Raw genomic sequence first — 23,323 nt, 5'->3', positions numbered from 1 at the left:
AGTTCCTTCTTTCTCCACTCTCTCCCCTCCCAGATGAGTCGCAGAGAGGACAACATTAGGGAGAGGCTCTTGGAGAGAATGACATCATCGACTTCAGGGTAAGCCCAAGGCTGGGTACCGGGGGACATAGCAAGACTCGGCAAGACAGTAACCACCAGACTTTCCTGCCTTGCTCCTTTCTCTTCAAGATACCCATAGCTAGCCTGCCCCACTCTCCTCCCTCACTCGGGCCTCCTGAATGGCCCATGGTACCCAGCTCTGCCTGCTCCCCCTTCTCATGTCCTCATGCTCTAGCCTGAGCCCCTGCATTGCCTCTCCCTCTCTGGGGGAATGTACTGCCCTGCCTTTCACCAGAATTCATCTGAGAGGTGTCTCCTCCAGGAAGCCTTCCTTGACTGTCCAGGTTGCTTGGGGCTGTGCCTCTGCTGACCTTCTGTCTGCCAGCTTTCTCATCCTGCCCAGTGGTGACCTTTTGGGTGCAATTTTCTCTTGATGGCAGCCGGAAAGTCTTCAGGCCAGGAATGTTGTGTCCCATGTTTATTAACAAATACTAAACAAGAAGGCTGATATAATAACACCCTGCCTCTCTCTGGGTTTGTTTCACCATCTGGAATGTGAGGGAGACAGGACAGGGCAGGCTTCTATTGAATAGCCAAGACCGGGCTGTTAGCAGGGTCAGAGACCATCTGACTCAGCTTCCTGTCCAAGTCACAAGACTGAGCAATGGGACCTCGAGCAGTGAGTGACAAACAGGATCTATGTATGGGGTCTGGTACACCCTGAGCCGGCCCAGCCCTCACTCTAGGGTCCCTGGGGCTCTGCTGCCCTCCAGTGGCTGGAGGCCCCTGGGCACTTAGAATCCTCCGTTTCTGGCCATCCCACATACATCTAAAGTAACATAGGGCAAATGGTGATCAGGGGCATGTTGCTGTCACCCAGAAAGTTAGGGGCAGTTACCAGAGCAGACCATGGGGATCCCAGACCTCAACACTTCCAGACTCTGAATGGGGCATCGTTCTTTGGCAAGAGTCCAGCCTCGGTGTGGGCATGGGTCTCTGCACTCATCAGCCTACCTCAACTTTGGCGACACTTGTTTTTGGTAGCCTTTCTCTGACAGCCATCATCCTCAGCGTGGCATCCTCAGCGTGGACTTCGCTGACCCTTTGTCTGGTGCTGTCCAATTCCTGCTCAGGGTCCTTCCAGTTTCAGGAAACAGTGTTGGGGGGTAGAAGGGTGCCTTAGTCCCCCCCTCCTTAATTAATAAAATACTTAAAATAATGGCAGCTGTCGTGATTGATGGACAGGGCCTAGCTAATTACCCTGAAGATTAAAATGACTGTTTCTGTTTAAAAAGGCTGCAAATGAGTTAATTATTTCCTTTGCTCACCTCTCTAACCTTGTTACACTTCTAAATGAATAGCAATATTGATCTTGGAACTGATTTTGGTGTTCCATCGCCCGAGCGGGTTTAATTAGGGTTTGAGCGCGCTGCAGCACCTCCTCCTTCTGACCGGGGAGATTAGCCTTGGGTTTTACTTACATTTCATAGCCGTGTCCTCCACACAAACAGAAGGGCTGCAGCACGGCGGTCGACGCCTGCCAGCTAGCCGGCTTGGCGCGGCCCTGGCTCTCAGCTCTGCTCTGTCCAGAGAGGCCCGCGCTGACCCTTGCCTGTAATCTCCTGCAAGATTCTGCAGGAAGGCCCTTGGGAGGCGACTCATTTTTGTCTCCTCTGTCACACCAGCAGGCTTGGATGTGACAGGGAAGAGCCCGGTATCACTTGGTGAGGTGGGGGCAGGTCCGGGACCGGAAGCTGCCGTGGTTTCATAGCTCTAGACTTTGACGGCAACCGAGCTGAATAAACAGTTCTTTGTCCCTGCTCAGCTCTTCTTCACAAGCCCAAGACCCCTGTTGTCCATCCTCACCTCGGCCTCCCTCGAGTCTCTGCTCCTCGTCTGCTGCTGAAGCAGAGGCTACCAGCCCAGAGCAGGAGACCAGCATGCCAAGCCTGGATTAATTGCTGGCATATGGGTGACCTTGAGCTAGTCAGGTGACCTTGAGCTAGTCTGGCATCCCTCCTCTGAATCTGGCCATCTGTTTCCTGTCACTTCCTCTCACCTCCCCCAGCATGAGCCTTCAAGGGCACACAGGTGGGAGCTGGGCACTGATGGGGGCGGAGAGAGATCAGGGCGGACGTGCTGCAGGGATCCACGCAGGACTGGAGTCTATTCCGGCTCCACCTTGTTTGAAATGAAGCTCTTCCTGAGCCGAGCCGTGTGCCCCTTCTCCATGGCCAGATCTCCATGGCCGCCCCCATCAGTGCCCAGCTCCCACCTGTGTGCCCTTGAAGGCTCATGCTGGGGGAGGTGAGAGGAAGTGACAGGAAACAGATGGCCAGATTCAGAGGAGGGATGCCAGACTAGCTCAAGGTCACCTGACTAGCTCAAGGTCACCCATATGCCATACCTTCGGCCTGGCTTCTTCCCTGCCACAAGCCCAGCTCTCCCCTCTCCTTCCAATGGTTGATGTCTCTGGCTAAAGCATTACCACGGAGGCCATCTGCAGCCTAGAGATGCCAGCGAGCTTGAGTGTGGCAGGCAAGCGCCGGCCTCCCGTGCCTCCTGCGCCTCCTCTTCGGCCTCTGGCTCTGTGCTACAGTTTCCCTCTCTCCTGGCTCTTTCACAGCTACACCAGTCCCTGGAACCTTAAGGGCTGGATTACAAAAAAAAAGAACAAAATCATTTATTTGCAGAAAAATGGTTAGGACTGGAATTCACGATGTTAAGTGAAATAAGCTCTTCTCAGGAAGACAAAAGAGAGTGTCGCACGTGTTTTCTCCTTTGTGGAATCTGCATCTCTCTCTCTCTCTCTCTCTCTCTCTCTAAATATATATATATATGCATATACATGCATATACATATATATGTATATATATGTGCATATGTATGTATACATACATATGCACATACACATACATACACACACATATACATATACACATACATGTACCTACACATACATATACATTCCTATAGATATGGATATCTATGTATATATGTATATGGCATGATTGGAAGGGGAACAAGTTGGGAAGAGGAATGGGACCAACAGATAGAAAAAAATGGAGAACAAATGAAAAGGAGGTAAATATGATAAAGTTATATTACCTCCATGTATGATATGAGACCAATTATTTTATAATTTAGTATTCAGTAAAGGAATGATTGAGATAAAAAGCCTCAGGGACTTTCCTGAAGCTTTACCCTCCCTCATCGTCTTGCTTTGCATACCCGCCCACCCCCTTCCCTTTGGGGAGCCCCCCCCCCCCACACCCTTAGGGCTGAGGAGATGTTGTGTTCCAGATAGCTGATTTAGGTTAGCTCTGCTTGGGTCCCTCCAGGGGACATGGTCAGATGAACACTTGGGAAAAGGTGCTCTGGCTGTAGTGCAGAGCTCAGCAGGGGAAGGCAATGGTGGACAGAGGCCTGTGAGGCAGCAGATAAGTCTGAGAAAGAACACATTCAGACCTGCTGCAGAAGGTTCGAGGCCATTTCCAAGTTGGTCCATCAGGTGCCTTTGGCTGGTACTGGTGATATCAGGGAGAAGCAGGTTTCCACAATCCATTCAGTCTGTGTAGCCGAGGCTCAGATGTCTACGGGGACATCCAGGAGCAATGAGATTGAAGAAGGTAGGGCCTTTGCCCAAACTGCCACTGCCAGTTTGTGGTCTCTTCTTTTGGACAGGGATGGTCTGTATTGCAGGAAGGCTGTTAAAGACTTGGTGCTAGGGGGCGGTGTTCTGATGTGCTGATGGTCAGACAGACAGGAGCACACAGGAGAGTAAGGAGAAAGGTTAAAGCCAGCAATTCTTATCTGATTTGCTGAGCAAAATTAACACCAAGTACACCATTTGTCAATCGGAAAGGAGAGTAAGGATCAGACAATGATTAAGCCCCAAACTTGGACTAGATAGGTTCCTGAGCTAGTTTACACATTGATCCCTGAGCCTGGGCACACACTGAGCCTTGATTCTGATCACACATTAAGCCTTGACCCAGGTCATACATTGAATACCCAGCCTGGTTACATACTGATCCCTCATTCTGCTCACACATTGGGCCTGACTCTGTTCATACACTGAGCCCACTCATGGTCTATTCACATACAGAGCCTGACCCTGCTCATACACTGGGCGAGGTCTTGTTCGTACACTGAGATAGCCCCTCAGTGCATACTGAACTCTGTTGCTTGATCCTCTCCAGAAGAGCAGGTTTTACTGGCTTCTTGGGCTGAAGACTATATAGCAAGGTCCATCTTTCACCCACTGCTTTCTCCCTGGGGATAGAGGGGAGCTAAGTGTATCTAGAAGGACTGTCCTGGAACCTCTGGTGTACCAGCCCAGCCAATCTCAACATTCTTACAGTTAATGGCTTAAGTATGAATGTCTGAACTTTTAGTGGGACAATTAAAGACTCACAGTCACCCTGAAGCAGCTGTGTAAAAACTATTTAGTCAATGCTGTGACTTCAGGGCCTCCGAGGCCTGCCAAAGCTCCCCAGTTATAGCAGAAATCATTGGGGCAAGTGGCTTCTGGCCATAACTGTCTGCTGTCTTGCTGTGCTGTTCCCTTGTCACTGCATTCTGTCACCTGCTCAGCTCACCTGAGCCTACTGGATGCAGACAGAACACTGTGTTCCCTGGTGGGCCCAACATGATGTGAAAAGCATCTAGATTCTGCAACCAGACTCCTTGCACATCAGACCTCGGGGGCTGTCTTTCTTTAGCTGTGTGATCACTGGCCCTGAGTCTGATGAGGGTGAGATCAGCATTTAGCCACAGGCCTCTCCTTAGGACTGACAGTATTAGAGTGGGTGCCTGGCACGTGGTGAGTACTTGAGTTGGGTGTATGCTAAGAGAGGCTGATGGAAGGCTGTCAGGCAGACATTGCGGGTGGGTGGGAGGTACTGTACCTCCCTGCATCTCCTACCCTGGGCTTGCTTCTCCCACACAATTAGCTGCTCTTGTCTCTAATTGATTCCTTTGGTACTCACAGGACAATTAGAATTTAAATTGCCTTTTACAAAGGTCACGAAAACATGATCAAAGAAGAATCTATTAGAGGGGTTGGGGGGCCGTCTCTCCCAGCTTCCCAAAGCCTGGGGGTGGAGGCCAGGCCTTGAGGGAGCATCAGCACTTATACCTACCCTTCTGTCACCCCCAAAGTCTTCCCACAGGCTTTCTGCTTCTCTTCTTCCTATGTGAAGGGTAGGGAAGGGCAAAGCCAGTCCCCAGCTGGATTTGTGGAGTCCTCTTTACCCGTTCACATCGTTCACATCCCGCCTTTCCTTTCATCCCTTCATTGGCATAGGCACCCCCAGTACTATTGCACCAGCTGTGCTTCAGGAGTCCTGGTCCTGTCCCTCGACAGCCTGTGGTGTACGGACACTTTTGCCCCCTGTAAGAAGGCTGTTCATTCATCTTGTTCCCTAAGGATGACTGGCTTCTCAGGGAGAATGCTTGATCGACACTCCTCCCATTCCTAGACTGTGTCTTCTCTGCACCCACTAATCTTTCTGCCTTTACATGGAAGCTGGCTCAGGATATCTGTGCTCTGGGTCCTTCAGCCCTGACTGTGGCCCATGTTCTTCATGCTGCCTATAAGTGAGGTATCCTATACCCACATGAAGTCAGTAACAGACACTTCCCACTCCTTCCACAGGCTCCTGCAGAAGCCTCCGCAGAGCTGGCCACACAGGGCTTCCTGTTACAGGTGCAGCTAATGGATTCATAGGTTGACTAGAAGAGAGCCCAGGTCCCTCCCACACTCCCCACCTCTTGCAGATGAGACCAACTTATCTGAGCCTCAGATCTGAGGGGAGATGCTCTGGGTTCCCCCTTCCTATCTTTGTAGCAGGTCTCTTCTCTGCTGTTTTAGATTCTTGTTTTGGGTCTGTTCAATCTTGGTGGGCTTTGGCTGGGTGTGTGGGACACTCCTTTTATACCAGCACTTGGAAGGCAGAGGGGAGCAAATCTCTAGAGAGTTCGGGGTAACACGGCTATGTAGTAATATTCCATTTAAAAAAAAAAAGAAAAAATATTGGTACTAGGAAAAGGAGCAGATGTTGGACAGGCAGACTTGGCAGGTGTGACCTGGCCCACCTGCTGGGCAGTGAGAAGCTGGTATCCTGGAGGCTTCTAGAACTCTATCTCAGAGTTTGGTCAGTCCTCTAGGCCCAGTGGCTTCTCCCCCTAGGAAAGAATGGTCTTGTCTACCCAGCCAGCCAGAACTAGTTATAGTTGTTTCTGGTGGCCTGCTGAGAAGTAGTGCAAAGGTGGCATAGTCCACTGAGCCCCTGTGGGATCCTAGCCCCTGGGCTGGAGACCTTGTGCATCTCACCTCCCAGCAATCTTACGTCGCCATTCCCTGAGAGAGAGGACACAGACTCAAGATAGCGGAAGTATTTTGTCCAAGGTCATACAGCAAAAGGCCTACCTAGCTGGGACGAACTTCTAAGCTTGCCTAGTTCAAACAGAAGCCCTGCAAGGCCTGGTTCTGTGCTGACAGTATTCATAAGGGGTCCCATTGGTAGGCTGTCACTCGAGGAGGAAGGCCTCTTGTGACCTTAGGGACGAAAAGCCAAGTATTAGTATTCTTGGTCTCTCCAATGTGGCCCAAGGTCAGGAGACATCTTTGTTCCTCTTTTAGAAGCCGCGTGGGGCCTTGGGATGGAGAGGATTATGTAGATAATCCAGCCTGATTAGCAGACCTGGAGGAACTTCATTTGGATGCCTGAGGAGCAGCCGTGGGCCTCCAGCTGCCAATGCAGTCAATGAATGCTCTGCTCCCTGACCCAGCGTGACAAGGGTCTGCAGCCCCCTGAGGAGGACCACATTGAAGTGGAGAAGCATGCAGGGGGGTAGGAGATACAAAAGGCTAGGCCCATTCAGGAGCCCTGGAGGAGATGGGAGATTCCCAAATACCATGCACCCCATGATAGCCTGGCAGAACTGTCTGACTGTACCTTATCTTAGAGAGCTTCAATCCTGCTGTAAGCAGCAGGATGTGGTTAGAGTTGGGGAGACGCTGAGGCACCTCAGGAGAGGGGGACCCCTCTTGTCCAAGACATCCTGAAGGGCAAGATTTTAGCCTTGGCAGGTCCTGGGCTCAGTGGGACAGGCTTTCAGTGCCTGAAGAACAAGGTCTCTCTGGGGTCATAAATTCCAGGGGCCTGGTGAGCAGGCCCACAAAGCTGTTGTGACAGCGGTGGTTAAATTAAGTGCCCTTGCAGAGCAGGGCAGGGCAGGCTTGCACAGTGGGATTTACGGCCTCCCCGCCCCATTTGCTGCCAATCAGCCTAGCTCTCCCAAGCCTGTCCTGTGATGGAGACTCTCTCCTTTCTCCAGGAGCTGCTTACCCTCAGGGAGCCGGCAAGGACTGCCTAGCCTGGGCTATAAGGATGGCAGTGCCTCTGTGATGGACCCTCAGAGCCATACCACTGCCCTCTGGGCCCCCAGAAGAGCAGGAGGGGAGGGGAGGGGAGGCATGAGGCCATCTGGGGTCTGCTCTTTTGTCCTTTACTATTTCTTTACCTTCGCTCAGCTGTCTCCTCCTCTGCAGGCACTACCTTTTCTGATCCTCTTCATCCACCAAGCCCTAGGGAGAGCTGTATCCTGTTGCTTCTCTCTGGATGCCACTAGCTGCGGGGGCCCTGGGCTTTCCCTTCAGCTGGGAGAGGCTGGCTCGGGATGAACATAGACAAGGGGCCATTCTGCCCTGCGAGATCGGCCCTGCCCATTTCCCCGTTTACCTCACCCCCATGCTCTCCCCTGTTCACTGTGGTCCTCAGTTTTGTGTGAGGGGTTGAGGGTGCCTAGGACAGAGTGTCCTGTTGACATGTCCTGGCTGAGTCACCCTGGCTTTTGGAAGCGATGGAAAGGTTGCATAGGGGGTTGTGTCTGCATCAGAGATCATAGACAATGAGGGTTTTATGGACAAAAACAAGGCTAGGTTAGTGCTGCAAGCAAAGCCTGAGGTGCAAATGCATATGCATATGCAAATGTGAATACGCAAATGAGGTTCAAATGCATATGTACATGTATATGCAAATGTGTATATGCAAATGAGGTGCACATGCATATGTATATGTGTGTATAGTGTGCTGTGTGGGTGCTAAATGTATATTGTGCAAATGCATGTGTATATATGTTCCTGTGTGTATATGTGTATAAGCATGATTGTCTAATGTATGTGCCTATACATGTTATATGCATGCACATGTACAGATGACCATGTAGTCTGCATAGTCCTGCACATGGTGAATGCTGAGAGTGTTCTCAGAGCACACACTATTGGGGGTGACCCTCTATCTTCCTGACCAAGGCCTTGCACAGTACTCTCAGGAAACCCTTTTGAAAGGCCATGGTTTCCTTGCCGCTAAAGGCAACAGGGAGCAAGAGGACAGAAGAACATGTGTAGGAAATGACCAATACCCCATCAAGAAGAGTCTCGGGGAGGCTGCTCACTCCTAACTCAGAGTAAAATTGGTCCCAGGCTCATCTTAGCCCCACCCTGGAGCCGTCTGTCCTTCAAGTGACGGTGGTCCATCTGCTCCAGCCCCTCTGACAGCACATCTAGGCCTCGCTCTGCTTGTTGTCTGCTTCACTGGAAAGATGATAGATGGAAGGCAGGCACAGGGTCACCTCCCTGTCCCTTCTCCTGCCATCCTGCCTCGCCCTGGTGTCAGCTGCCTCCATTCTGGGAGCATGACTGGGCCTGGTCTACAAAGCAGAGTGGCTCCCGCTCGTGTGGCTTTGCTTGCCCCAGGTTTTAGGGTTTCCTCTGGACTTTAAAGTCTCATTTCCCACTTGTTTCCCCAGGACAGGGTAGAGGACACACGCAGATTAAGGGGTGATCCAATGGGGAACTTCCTATCTAAGTTGGTCCCAAGGCTCAGGACAGTAGAGCTGGGCGGATGAAGGGGGAGAGGAGCCAATCGCACAGAGGACAACAGATGAGCGGCGCCCTAAGGCAGTGGAGAGGGAGCAGGGACCGCAGCCGGAGGCAGGGCCAAGTCGGCAGTGCTGGACATCAAAGCCTAGGTATGTTCCCAGGATGCTGGTTCCCTCCCATGGAGAAACAGATGTCCCTTTGATGATGAGAAGAAAGGAAGTTGTACAGGCGTGGGCGGGAGGGGCAAGGGAGATGGATCTTCTTCTTGTGGCCACTGAGGAACTGGAGTCCATCATAAATACCATGTCCTCTACTTCCTATGATCTGTGAAGCCAAGCCCACTGGTTTCCAAGGGAAGGGGCACCAGGGGAGGTCTATGTCCTGGTTGAGTGGGGATGATTAATCTTGCTATGGTCAGACAGCTCACGGTATATTCTCTGACCACTTCATGTGACCCTGGAGTGCTCAGTGAGGCGTCTCCTGAAGGCCTTGGGAGCACTTCAGCCTGGCCCTCCAGTCTTCCTGATCTCCCTGTTCTAGTAAGAGAAAGGCTTGTATGCCTCAAAGTCTCTGGGTCTTTGTGTACTGCCAGCTGTCCTCTAGGTTCCTACAGTGTCTCTGTGTAGGTCATCTGCCTGCACCCCTTTTAAGACTGTAGGACACATTGACACATTGATAAAGGTGCTCACTGTTCAAGCCTGGAGACCAGAGTTCAATCCTAGGGAAGGTAGAAGGAAAAAAAAGTTGTCCTCTGGCCTCCACGTGAGTGCTGTGTATTAATCAGTCCCCAACACAATTAATAGTAATAATAATAATAATAATAATAATAATAATAATAATAATATTGACAAACGTCCCACAAAGCACCTCTTTCTCCAGCCGCATTACTGTGACCCGCTGGCAAATGTCACAGGAACTGTGTGTGCTATCCAGGGTGAACACAAAGTCAGTGGCACACTGGGGGTGTAAGCAGAGGACCTGGGCCCTGTCCCTACCCTTGCACTCGCTGGTCCTTGGTGACCACATTCCTCATGGAAGCCTGCTAGAGGCTCCAACCTGGGACCTTCACAACCCATCAGTTAGAGCCCGTGCCTGGGGCATCACCCGGGAGTCTGGATTCAGGAGTGGGGCCCTCTGCACTTCATTAGCATTTTCCAGAGAACCAACCCCTGCTCCTCTGGAAACCCAGGGTCCTGGGGTACTGAGGAGGGATTTGGTCTCTGGGAGATCGCTGGCTGCCTTGCTCAAGTGTGGATTAGGGTCTCTGCTGCTTCCACCAGGAGGAAGTGTCTTCAGGAGAAAATATTCAGAAGGGCCCTGTTGTGCTGTGGTAGTTCAACCCTTTGGGCCTCTCGCTCCTTCTCCTCGGAGCTCTTTGAGAAAGATGTCTGCATAGAAAGGCCTCTCTGTCTACACCCCACAGGAAGGCAGATCCAGCATGGGGGCCTGGACTCCTTTTGCCTCGCAGTTGTCTTGCCAATACAGATTCTTCCGTGTAGATCCATGGGCTTCTACGTCTGCACCTCCAACTCTGCCGTGCCTTGGTATCTGGAATTCAACCTTGGGGACGCTAGCGCCTGAAGGCTTTGTTCATGTGTTGGTGAAACCAAGCTTTTTCGGAGACCTTGGTGGTCCTCTTTCTAGCTGACTGCAGTGTGCTTATCTGCTTATCTGGTTGAGAGAGGGGCCCAAAGGGCCAAGACTGAGCTGTGTTCTTCCTCCAGGAACTGCATACCACCTTTCACTTGGACCCAGGCTCTGTCAGCCACCTGGTGAATAAAACCAGCCTCTAGTCACTCTAACCATTTGGGAAAGAAAGACGGAAAGAAAGCAGAGGTGGGAGCTGGGGGGGGGGGGGGGCGGTGCACTGAAAAATAAATTTTCAGACTCTGTCTGTGGTGGTGGCATCCCGATGTCCACTGCTGACGTGGAAAAATAAAAGCTGCTCACTTGTTTTCTTCGCCCTCTCTTTCTGAATGATTTGATGTTTTATTCCCCTCCATCAAACTCTCTATTCTCTGCTAATGGCAGAATAATAAAAAATTATCCCTCATAGCATGTGAGCGAGAGGACAAGCTGAGAGCCCAGGAGAGGGAGGAAGGAGAGGAAGAAAAAGGTTATTATAAACGTGTCAGCCTTGTTTATGGTCTTTTATCAGCTGGGGAGAGGCGAGAGGGAGAGGCGCCGTCAGCGCACACTCTAAAGCACTGCCAGCTTGGTTGGGGGCTGTAAATAATTTTTATCTTCAGCTGCATTTAGATGTTTTAAAATACACACCCGCCAGCCATCATGGGGAGCCGGCTGAGGCTGCAGGGGCAGAGCAGGGCGAGCACGCCCACCTTTTGGCCCCTTTGAAGGAACCATATTTGACAGTCAGGGCTTTCAAAAGCAGCTTTCCTGATAAAGGCCACATCCCAGCGAGCCTCGCACAGGGAGAATAAGAGGCTCATCTGGTGGCTGCCAGACTCTCTGCTGCCTGGCCTGGGGCTAATCTAACAGGCGAGGATGTGCAGCACTGAGCAGGGACATGGCTACTCCGGGCGGGCTAGCACTCTATTTATCCTCGGTGTCAGGTGCCCCACCTCTCTCCTGGACTAGTGGCTCTGTAGCCTCAGAGCCTGCAGTTTTATTCATACTGCCGCTCGCAGGCCAATACTTACTGAGCACCTGTTCTGTGTTTGAGGGCACAGGAACTCAGATTACCTTAACTAGCCCTTTGATCTCCTACTGACTCTGAAGACCACCCTTCTTGACCTTTAGAGACCAGTTGCAGTCTAGGTTTGAAATAAGCTGTCTGAAGATAGTATATATGGAGGTGACTCCTGGCCTTGAAATCTGAGCAAGTGGCTCCCATGGACCGAGCCTCTACTTATTTTTTATTTTTTGGAAAATGGAAATAACAATGATTCTAGCCTTACCAAGCAAGGATAATGAGATGGTATAAAGACTTTGGAAGCAAGATAACTGCATAAAAAGACTTTACTATCTGATAAATGGACAGTGTGCACTCACAGTGCCTCTATTTTTAATTAATTAACTAATTAATTAATTATATGCCCAAGGGTGTGGAGATCAGAAGGCAGCTTGTAGGAGATGGTTCTCTGTTTCTGCTATGTCAGTCTCAGGCATCAAACTCGGGTTGCCAAGCTCAGCAGAAAGTGCCTTTTCTCCCCGAGCCGTCCTACTGGCCCTTGTCTCCTGTCACTGTGTATAGCAATGGGAGTGTTAAATTTACCTGATAATTTCTGAATGTTTCAGTGTCCCCCGAACAAACCCAGGACTTACAAGATGCTCAACTCTTCTGAGACTTCATGGGAAAGGCGGGATGGGGGTGCTAAGCCTAGAGCAGGCATAGTTCTGGGGAGCTGGCTCCAAGACAAGGACTTATGTCAAAGCGGGAAAGCAGTGAAAGGAACCTAGCCCAGGTGGAGGCGGGTAGTCAGAGGCCAGACAGCCTGAGGACCTCTCCAGGGCAGTTCCCAAATGAGTTTAGAGAGGGGTCGGGGCATGAGAGCTACACACCAGGTACATGGCCAGCATCCCACCAGCTCCTGCAGCCTGGGCTTCAGTTCTTAGTGTCCACTGAATGTTAGTTAGCTCTGTCTGTAGATGTGGGGACAACTTGTCATCCTCTCGATGCCTTCAGACTCTCAGGACTGACTCTGTAGACTCTGAGCATGAAATGCAAAGGACAGAGTTAAATCAGATTCACATAGTATTTGGTCATGGGAGAGCAAACCTCTTAAGCCCTTCCAGTAACTTCGTTCTGGCTGGAGTCAAGAGGCTGGAGAGATCAGGGTGACAAGATACTTGACCAAGTGTACAAATATTGACCCTGCACTGAACTGGATAGCATTGCCCCTAGGATTATGTTAGGCCTTGCATAGTGATCAAGTGTTACTGTTACATCTTGGAGTTACTATTATGTCCAAGTATTACTTACTGTTACATCTTAGAGTTACTATTATGTCCAAGTATTACTGTTGTATCTTAGTCAAGGTTACTATTGTCTGAGGAAACACCATGACCAGTGCCTGGTCAATATGTCCTCCCCAAAGCAACTTGGGGATGAAAGTGTTTATTCAGCTTATACTTCCATATCACTGTTTATCATCAAAGGAATTTAGGGCAGGAACTCAAACAGGCCAGGAACCTGGAGCCTGGAGATAATGTAGAGGCCATGAAGGGGTGCTGCTTCCCATGGCGTGCAGCCTGCTTTCTTATAGAACCCAGGACCACTAGCCCAGGGGTGGCACCACCCTTAATGGGCCCTCCCACATCAATTACTAATTAAGAAAATACCCTACAGGCTTGCCTACAGCCTGATCTTATGGAGGCATTGTCTCAATTAAGGCCCCTCCTTTTTGATGACTCTGACTTTTTCAAGTTGATGTAAAACTAGTGAGGACACGCAGTATCAGAGAAACAGAAAAAAAAAAGAAGAAAGGAAAGAAGGAAAGAAGGATGGAGGGAGGGAAAGAAGGATGGAAGGAAGGAAGGAAGGAAGGAAGGAAGGAAGGAAGGAAGGAGGAAGGAAGAAGCAAGCCGATGAAGTGCTTGCTGTCATGCCTGATGACCTGAGTTCAATCATTGGACATTTGGTAGAAAGAGACAATTGAATCCCACAGGCTGTCCTCTGACCTCCACACATAAACCATGGCACAAGCCTACCCCTATTCCTCACAAAATAAAGAAATGTGAAATAGAATTTTAAGAAGAATCTGTTAAGACCTGAAGACAATGGCTCAGAAGTTAAGAGTGCTTCCTTCTCTTCCAAGAGGCCTAACTTTGGTTTCTAGAACCTATATCTGGTGGCTTACAACCAATTGTAACTCCAGCTTTGGGGGATCCAATACCCTCTTCTGGCCTCTGTGGGCTTGTATACAGACACAAAATATACATGGATACATATGTATTAATAAAAATAAATAAATTTATTTAAAGAGAAAGAGAGAGGGGGGAGAGAGGGGGGAAGAGAGAGAGAGCCCCTGCTTCTTGTCATTGCTTTAGTCAATTCTTTATGCCACAGATGCAATACTCCTCCCCTGGGTCTGGCCCTTAAAGCAGTCACAGCCACAAGATGTTTTGTTTTGGTTTGGTTTTTTTTTTTTTTTTTTTTTGAGACAAGGTTTCTCTGTGTAGCTCTGGCTGTCCTGGAACTCACTCTGTAGAGCAGGCAGGCCTCGAACTCAGAAATCCCCCTGCCTCTGCCTCCCAAATGCTGGGATTAAAGGCATGCACCACCACCGCCCAGCTACACAATTGCAAGAGGTAAACAGGTAGGTAAGCAGCCAGGATGCGCCAGCATAGGAAGACATTATCTAAGAGCAGGAGTGGGCATCACAGAAAGAAGCACACAGCAGGATAGACTTGAGCAGGCTTCAGAAGCAGTCATCAAAGTTTTCTAAGAAGACTAGGAAGGGAAGAAACGTCTTACTGAGAATATAGCATGAAGAAGTCCTGAGAGGATCTGACTCTGTGGCTCACTGGGGAAAAATACAAGCAAGCACACAGGGCCGGGTTAGCGCCATTAACTGTGCTCCGAGAATCGATCTTGAGATCAACTAACGTTACTTAAAGCAAGGGGTTACTCTGGGCCCATAGATTTGGGAAACACTGTGCTAAACAACCAAAGCACAAGGTACAAGATCAGCATATAAAAATCAACTGTACTTGCACACATTGTCAATGATCAATAAAATTAAGATGGCTATCTCATTTACATACAAGAAAGAGTGAAATGCTTAGGAATAAATCTAACCAAGTTTATCTAAAACCACAAAACACTAAAAGAGACTGAAGAAGATTGAAGCAAGAAGAAAAACTTCCCATGTTCATAGATCGGAAGACAAAGTGCTGAAGACACCAATGCTCCTAAGCTGGTTTACAGGCTTAGGCAATGCCACGTCTGTCAAGACCTCAACTCTCAGATGTAACTGACAAGAAGATACTAAATTTTTAATGAAAATGCAAGGAATTGCTGTAGGAATACAAAATAGAACTGATGTTTTAGAAGACAGTTTGGTGGTCTTAAAAGCCTAAACATGGGCTGGAGAGATGGCTCAGTGGTTAAGAGCACTGACTGATCTTCCAAAGGTTCTGAGTTCAATTCCCAGCAACAGCATGGCGGCTCTCAACCATCAGTAATGGGATCTGATGCCCTTTTGTGATGTGTCTGAAGACAGTGACAGTATACTCATACACATAAAATAAATAAATAAATCTAAAAACAAAACAAAACAACCACCAAAAAACTAAACTAAACATACTCTTACCACACAACTCAGCGGTTTGACTCTTTAGTATATTCCCCAGGGAACTAAAAAACTTGTAAAGGCACCAGGCCATCTGCTGCAGGTTTGTAATCTGAGCTACTGAGAAGGCAGAGTCTGGAGGGCCATAAGCCTGCAGGGACTACAGGCTGAGTTTAAAGCCAGGCTGGGCAACATAGTGAGACCCTACGTCAAAACGGCAAAACAGTGTGGCTCAGCCTTTACCCAGCAGCACTCAGGGCAGCTCTGGCTACCTGCACAAGACCCATTCAAATTCAAGCCGGTAAAGTTCCAGCATGGGCGGAGGAGGAGCTCCCAAGCTCCTCCCCTATCTGAGGAGCTATGGACAGTTGGTGTCTGCTAAGTGGGTGAGAGTCACTTTTCTTTGGGGATGTGGCTGACTAGGCTGACTATGTCCCATGTGCATGTCGGAAACACTTAGGAGATACAGCGAAAGAACTATTCATTTTAAAAAGAAAAAAAGATGACTGAAGGGAGGAAGCGGGAAGGAGGTGGTGCGGGATGGATGTGATAAAATATGTATTGTATATACATATGTCAAAATGTATCTTCTATGCATATGAAAATTTCAACGAATAAACTAAAAATATTATTTAGGGCTGGAGAGATGGCTCAGCGGCTTAGAGCACTGACTGCTCTTCCTAAGGTCCTGAGTTCAAATCCCAGCAACCACATGGTGGCTCACAACCATCCGGAACAAGATCTGATGCCCTCTTCTGGAGCGTATGACTATAGCTACAGCATACTTACATATAATAAATAAATTAATCTTTAAAAAATATTATTTAAAACATAAAAGTAAAAAGGATGCTGAGGTTATGGCAGAGCACTTGCCTAATTTCTTTATCCTTAGTACCACACACACACACACACACACACACACACACGCACACATGCACGCACGCATGCACACACACACATACACACACACACACACACACACACACACACACGCACGCATGCGCGCACACACACACACTCATACACACTCACACTCGCACACACACACGTGCGCGCGCGCTCGCGCGCACACACACACACACACACAAATCAGCAACAACATAAAACAAGTGAACAAGCAAATAAACCTGTGTGTGGACATCTCTAGTGGCTTTCTTGATAACTAAGGAAACTTTTAGGCAACCAACATATCCCTTTGTAGATGAATGGGTTAACCATAGTACAATCAGACAGTGGAATATTCGTCAGTGATCAAAAGAAGTGGTCATGGGCTGGAGAATGGCTCAGTGGTTGGGTTCAATTTACAGCACCCACATGGCAGCTCACAGCTGTCTGTAACTCCAGTTCCAGGGGATACAATGCCCTCACACATGCAAGCAAAACACCAATGCACATAAAATCAATCAATCAGTCAGTCGGTAAAATAATAAAATAAAAGAGAAGCTACAGAGATGGCTCAGTGGCTAAGAGCACTTGTTGCTCTTTCAGAGGACCTGGGTTCAATTTCCGACACCTACACAGCGGTTCACAGATGTCCGTTTTCCAGTCCGAGGGGATCTGGCATCCTCTTCTGGCCTCCGTGGGCACCAGGCATGCGTGTGGTACAGAGACATGCATGCAGAGAAAACACCCATACACTCTAAAAGCGTCTTAAAGGAAGAGATCAGGGCTGATGAAATGAGATGCTCACTTACCTTTGATCCCCAGAACACACATGGTATAAGAAAAGAACCAGCTCCAGCAAGTTGTCCTCTGACCTTGCCATGGCATGAGGAAAACCCCGTAACCCCATAAAACGTAAATGTTTAAAAATTGAGCAATGAAGCTGTGTCACATCATGGGGAAATGTTTAATGCATATTGCTAAGTAAAAGAAGCCAATCTGAGTTCCAGGACAACCAGGGCTACACAGAGAAACCCTGTCTCAACCCCCCACCCCCCACCTCCACCTGCCCCCACCCCTGCAAAAAAAAAAAAACCCAAAAAAGAAGCCAATCTGTAAAGACTGAAGCCTATATAACTGCAACCAGGTGACGTCATTCCGGTGTTGGCAAAAGAGTAAAGACATAAAAAGGGCGGTGTCTGAGGCTTGGGGAAAGAGTGGCACGGAGCATGGAATGTAATGCGTGTGAAACTATTCTGTATGGTACTATGATGATGGATGCATGTCAGTCCCCAAATCTGTTCAGTGTCCCACACCAAGAGTAAGACCTTAACTATGTACTTCAGATGTGTCAGCGTTGGCTCATGGATGGTAAAGGTGCACTGGCTTGGGATTTTGATGATAGGGGAGATGGTATGTGTGTGTATAAAGGTCATATGGGAATGTTGTACTCTTTTAATTTTACTGGGAACTTGAAACTGCTCTGAAAAAAAAATTCTGTTTAAGGGGCCTAGAATAGCCAAAATTATCTTTAAAAAAAACCAAACAAGTTGGCAGACTCATATTTCTAGATCTCAAAACTTACCACAAAGCTGCAATAATCAAGACGGTGTAGTACCGGCATGAGAGAAGACATATGGATCAATGGGACAGAAATGAGAGTTCAGAAATGAACTCTCACATTTACAGTCTATCGATTTTCAACAGAGAGCCAAGAAAATTCAATGGGGGGAAAGAATAGTCTTTTCAACACACAGGCTTGGACAACTGGCTATCCACAACAAAGGATGCTGCAACTCTTTCCTTGTGGCATATATAAACATTTTCTCAATGTTGACCAAAGATCTGAACACAAGGCTAGGGCTGGGAAAGGTCGAGCTATAGGGACTGAAGCCAGAGAGTACTAGATTAATAGGCAGCCTGTTTATCTAGGTCTCCACGATGATCACTGTAATCCTTTACCCTGGACTCTTGAGGTTGGCAAGTGTCAGTAACAGACATTGAGATGACTCCATTGAGGTAGGACATGCCTGGTTTCCCATCCCCCCTCCTTCAGTTTATCAGTTTTGGAAGCTGGTGGACGTAGACTTTGGTGTAAACTTTCAGGAGGGATTATTTTGCAGTATGTATTACTCTGCATTCCCACAGAACGCAGGAGCAGTGACATTCCACAAGGCCTCCCTTGGCATCTGCAGAAACGCTGGCCTGAAATAACGGGGAGCAGTAGGTACAACATTATTTGTAACAGGCTCTTTGACAAAATGGCCTTAGTTTGCCAATCTCCCATCAGAGTTAGGGTTAGGTTTTTTGTTTGTTTGTTTGTTTGGTTGGTTGGTTTTTTTTGGATTTGTTTTTTTCAAGACAGGGTTTCTCTGTATAGCCATGGCTGTCCTGGAACTCACTCTGTAGACCAGGCTGTCCTCGAACTCAGAAATCTGCCTGCCTCTGCCTCCTAGAGTGCTAGGATTACAGGTGTGCGCCACCACTGCCCGGATGGGTTAGGTTTTTTTATCCCTTAACCCTGGACTGACTTCTTGACTAGCACTGGCCAAGGATATGCTGTGGTGGATGTGGTCATTCTAGTGCAGACTTTGGAGAGCTAGTCCACTAGCTCCCACTGTGGGGATGAGATTGGGCAGGCCCACTGCAGGATGGGAAACTATGAGGTGAGAGTCCTCGGGGTCTGGAAAGATGGCCCAGCAGTTAAGAGCACTAGATGCACTTGCAAAGGACCCGGATTCAGTTCCCAGCATCCACATGGCTGCTCACAACTTCTGAAACCACCATTCCAGGGGATGTGGCACCCTCTCCTGACCTCTGTAGGTCACTGCACATACATACATGCAGGCAAAACACTCTTAGTCATAAAATAAAAATACGTAAATCGGTAAGAAAACCCCACACTAGAGTCCTCCCATATGAGAGCCACAGCCTTTCTTCCAGCTAACCACAGGTCTGAGAATGACTCCACCGGGGAGTCGGCCCAGCCCAAGGCTGCCCTTGTAGACTGTGAGCAGAATTAATGCCCCTTTAAGACACTATGTTTAGGGACTGTCAGATAACTATTATTTATAGTTTCAAAAAAAATGATATAGCCCAAAATTGGAGCCGACCCAGATGACCATTGATGGTGGCCCAGCAAGAGAGAGGAGCACCCCACCGCCATTTAAAAATGAGTTCGATCTGAGTATGGTGACCTAGAAGTCCATGATATATTGGTGAGGGATAAAGCAAGTGACTGATCAATATGTAAGCCATGACCCCATTTTGATTCTTAAAAAAAAGTCTCTGTGTGTAAATATATAGAATAGATGTACCTTGGCCAAAGTTGGCAGGCATACCTGATAGACTTCTCAGAGGTTGCCTCTGGGGAGACAAGAAAATTTGGTGGGTTTACCTTTTCTGTTTTCCTTTTAATATTTTTCACTCAGTTTTAAAAAAATAGTATACAAAGTAATGGTTTTCGTTTTGGCATTTTCAAACAGGCTCTGTCCACCCTTCTCTCCACTCCCCTACTTTGTCCTTGGCCCCCTGCTGCTGCAGCCCTGCAGTAACCCTTTCTGGTTCATGTCACACGCGTTCTATCATCCCTTTCTTTGCATCTGGTCATTTTTTTGAAAAGTGGCAACGAGCTTGGTGTTTCTGGTGATGGTGTTTTTGGAAACTGAGGCACAGTTGGCTGACTCATAAGGCGTCTCCCTCTTTCTCTTCTGTGTCCCTGGCCCTGTGTCCTCTCCCAAGCTGTGTGCCCTCTTCCTGTAGCAAAAACCTGCACCCTGAGCATCTCATTCCCACAAAGGCATCTCCAAAGGGACCTTTTGACGCTCTGTGTCGCTCACGGCAGGGAGAACTTTGGGAAATCAAATCTCTCTTGGCAAGGATTTAGGGAAACGGAATCACAGGAAGTACTTGGACTTACGGAAGACTTCTGTGAGACCTCAGTGGGGTGGTGCAACACACAGGTCCCTGTTCTCAGGAGCCCAAGGTTGGACCAGACACTGCTGCTCCCATTTTCTCAGAGTGGCCTAAAGGATTGTCCAAGCTCCCTCTGTAGGAGCAGTGGGGGAGGGGCTGTGGGGAGGAGGGGAAGGGCCAGAGCCCAAGAAGGAGGGGTGGGCATCTGTGCCAGCCTCAGCCTGGAGCCTTTGGCAGCAGTAGATAAAAAGCAAGAATAATAAAGGAAAGAGAGCACAATGTCACACACGCTCTGCTGCCATTAGCCACTAGCAAAGGGAAATGTCCCATAATTAGGCCAGGCTTTTGTTTGCTTTTGTAGAGGGGAGGATGAGGAGGATGGCTGTGGGTGGGAGACTGTCCCTCTGGGGGCGCAAACATCTTAGGGCCAGGGCTCCGACCTACACCTCCTCACCCTTGTTCCTGGGTCTGATGTGACTCGTGGCTAGGAGGCGTAGATAGAAACGAGGACAGGGGAGGGATGGAACTCCACCCCTAGGAAGCCTGCACGCACAGCTCCGAGGCCTCCCTGCTAAACCACTGAGCCGTTGTTTGTTTATATTTCTCTCATTATTATCCAAGTCACAGAAACACCCGGGTAATAGCTGTAAAATTACACACTCGCAGCTAATTCGGGTACGACTCTTGGCATAGCAGCCGCGTTTTAAGGAGAAATAAACAAGGCCTGAAATAAAAGTCGGCAGGAATACAAATCTACAGCAATAAGCAGGGAACATCCCTCAGGGCGCATGTGCGGTCGTTGCCCCCCACCTCCTTCCCCATGCACAAGTGCGCATGACAGGCGCCAGGCTTTTCTCTTCGCCTTTGCTCCCTGTAGGGCTGCCCTAGGGCCCTTTCTCATTACTTGGCTCCCTGTGGCCAGGTTCTGGATTGGGCTAGCCTTGTCTTTGGAGAGCCAGGCCGCCCTTCCCATCTTGATTTCCCTCCTCCTGTGGGTCGTCTTCCCTCCTTGACTAGAGAGAGATGGTAAGCTAACCACTCGTTTACCATTCCTTCCCTCATTCATTTCATGAGCAGCTACTTGCGTCAGGCTCTTTGTCTTCTGGTGATCAGTAAAACACAGAAGTTGATTCTTAGGACTGACATCCGGTGCAAGAGACAGAGAACAGAAAAAAGAAACACAAGAACAAACATGCAAACGAAATTAACAGGAAGCTATGCACTAAATGGTAAGTCCCTTGATTGGCTAGAAAGAGATGGGCAGCCATAACCACATGCCGCCTAATGGTGGTACAGTCAGCCGGAACAGCAGTTTCTCAAGGTGACTTATAGGAATCCAGATTTGATCCTCTTTTATTGACCATGAATATAATTTGTTTATAAATTTGAGATCTGAGCTCCATAAAATGTATAGCTCAATACCGATTTGAATTATTTAAAAGTGGGGCCTGGAGGGATGCCTCAGCAGTTAAGAGCACTGGCTGCTCTTGCAGAGGTCCGCAGGTTCAGGTCCTAACACCCATATGGCGCTCATAACCTTTTGTAACTCCAGTTCCAAGGGATCTGATGCCCCTTTTTGGCTCCAAGGGCACCAGTCAGGCCCGTGGTGCACAAACACACATGCAGGCAAGCCATGCACACACATAAAACAAACCTTTACAGTTCTTAAAAATGCTCTGTAATTGTTAGATGTCTGTAATAAGCCACAAAAAGCCTTTACAAAAGAGAAAAGAATAAATACACAATAGGTTAGGATAAGTGCTCTGAAGGAAAAGAACAATACAAACTGGGAAGGAAGCGGTCAGATGGGGCTTTTTAGAAAGGCCTGTGGGGAAGGAGGAGAGTCAGGCTGAGGGAACACGTGGGTAGAAGGCTCAGAGGCAGGAGGGCCAGTGCTGCCCTGGTAGCTGGGGCTGGGTGTGAACAGGCCTGGAGAGACTCACAGGTTCCTGAGAGACTGGGACAATGGGAGGAGTGAAGGAAGATTGAGATACAATTCTGGGTTTGCGGGGGTGTGGAGGTCTCTCTGCATGGCTAGGGGTCAGTCATAGAAGAGAATGGGGTACAAGAGAGCAGGGACCTGCTGCTGTTGTCCTAAAAGGTGCTCCCGTGGCCTCGGGAAGGGCAGTCATAGCATAGGCAGGGATCTGGGAACAGTCAAGGGCAAGTAGGACTTGGACATGGGGGTGCAGGAATGTGGGGTGTTTGAGTGCTAATGGAGATGCATTTCCTACCATTACCATCTTACAGGACAGGCAACTTTAGGACTTGAGACATAGAAGGCACCTGAAGACACGAGAATCGTCAAGGTTCAAACAGGGAGAAGAGTCAAGAGAGTTTGTCATTTTGAGACTGAATGCAACCCTGTGACATCACTAGTAAGAGTCAAAATTCCTGTCACATCTGGTCTCGAGGATGAAACAGGAGTGTCGTGTTCACCCTGACGTCTCACTCACTGCGGTCTTCTGGGTAGACACTGCACGGCTGGGATCCCAACCTGTGAGAAGCTGAGACAGAGGTGGCTCAGTCTACCCATATCGTGACCACCCTGAGGACTGTTCAAAGCCAAGGGTCTGTGGCCTGGGATGTTTGGGGAAGTATGATCCACATCCTAGATGGGACACCAAAGGGACTCAGAGAATTCACCCAAAGGTGAGAGAGCTGGCACGGCAGTGTAGGAGCAGGAGGGGGCAAGAGGAGGAAATGGTGTGCTCAGAGCACAGAGGAAACGAGGCAGCCAAGGAGGTGGATGGGTTAAGAGAGGTTGCCTATCCCTCCTAGGCTCCGGGAACGAATTAGCATAGATCAATGCCTGCCTAGAGCCTCGAGCTGAATCCACTATAGAATGTGAGGGGGTATGTATGAAGAGTGTGTGCTTGAAGGACACAGGGACCAAACTTCCCCTCTCTTCATCTTAAGAAACCAGGCGCACAGATGGAGCTGGGAAACAGGACAGGGTTTACCAGAATCCCCAATTCTGTTTGCCTAGGGGTTCTCTGAAGATTCTTGGACCCTGGGAGGTGGCTAACCCCTTTAACTCCAAACCTACCTGTGCCCACTGTTTGTCCACCAGTGTGAGTTGGAGGATATGTATTTTTTCACATTCCTGTGCTTAAATCAAAGCACACTGTAAAAATATGCCCACGTTGAGTGTGGTAGAAACACGTTTATAATCTCAGTTCTCTGGAGGCTAAGGTAGGAGCTCAAGGGTGACCCAAGTTCCAAGGCCAACCTGAGTTGTACTGGGAGACCCTATCTCAAAACAAACATGAAGGAGCAATAACAAAACCTCTCATGGGAACCGGGGGTGGGGTGGGGGGGGG

General features: G+C 48.9%; 1 long non-coding RNA gene across 1 annotated transcript; it reads left to right on the top strand.

The window, feature by feature from the left end:
- LOC127689032 (uncharacterized) lies at nt 1-23,296 on the top strand. Its single transcript, XR_007978825.1, has 3 exons — nt 1-98; nt 21,078-21,229; nt 22,251-23,296. It is a non-coding gene; the product is annotated as an uncharacterized LOC127689032 (long non-coding RNA).
- Nucleotides 23,297-23,323: the final 27 nt, after the last annotated feature.

The sequence above is a fragment of the Apodemus sylvaticus genome, chromosome 7 (genome assembly GCF_947179515.1).
Source record: "Apodemus sylvaticus chromosome 7, mApoSyl1.1, whole genome shotgun sequence".
In the NCBI taxonomy this organism is placed as follows: Eukaryota; Metazoa; Chordata; class Mammalia; order Rodentia; family Muridae; genus Apodemus; species Apodemus sylvaticus.
Note: the sequence above shows the minus strand (reverse complement) of the source record. Positions and strands in the feature narration are given on the sequence as shown.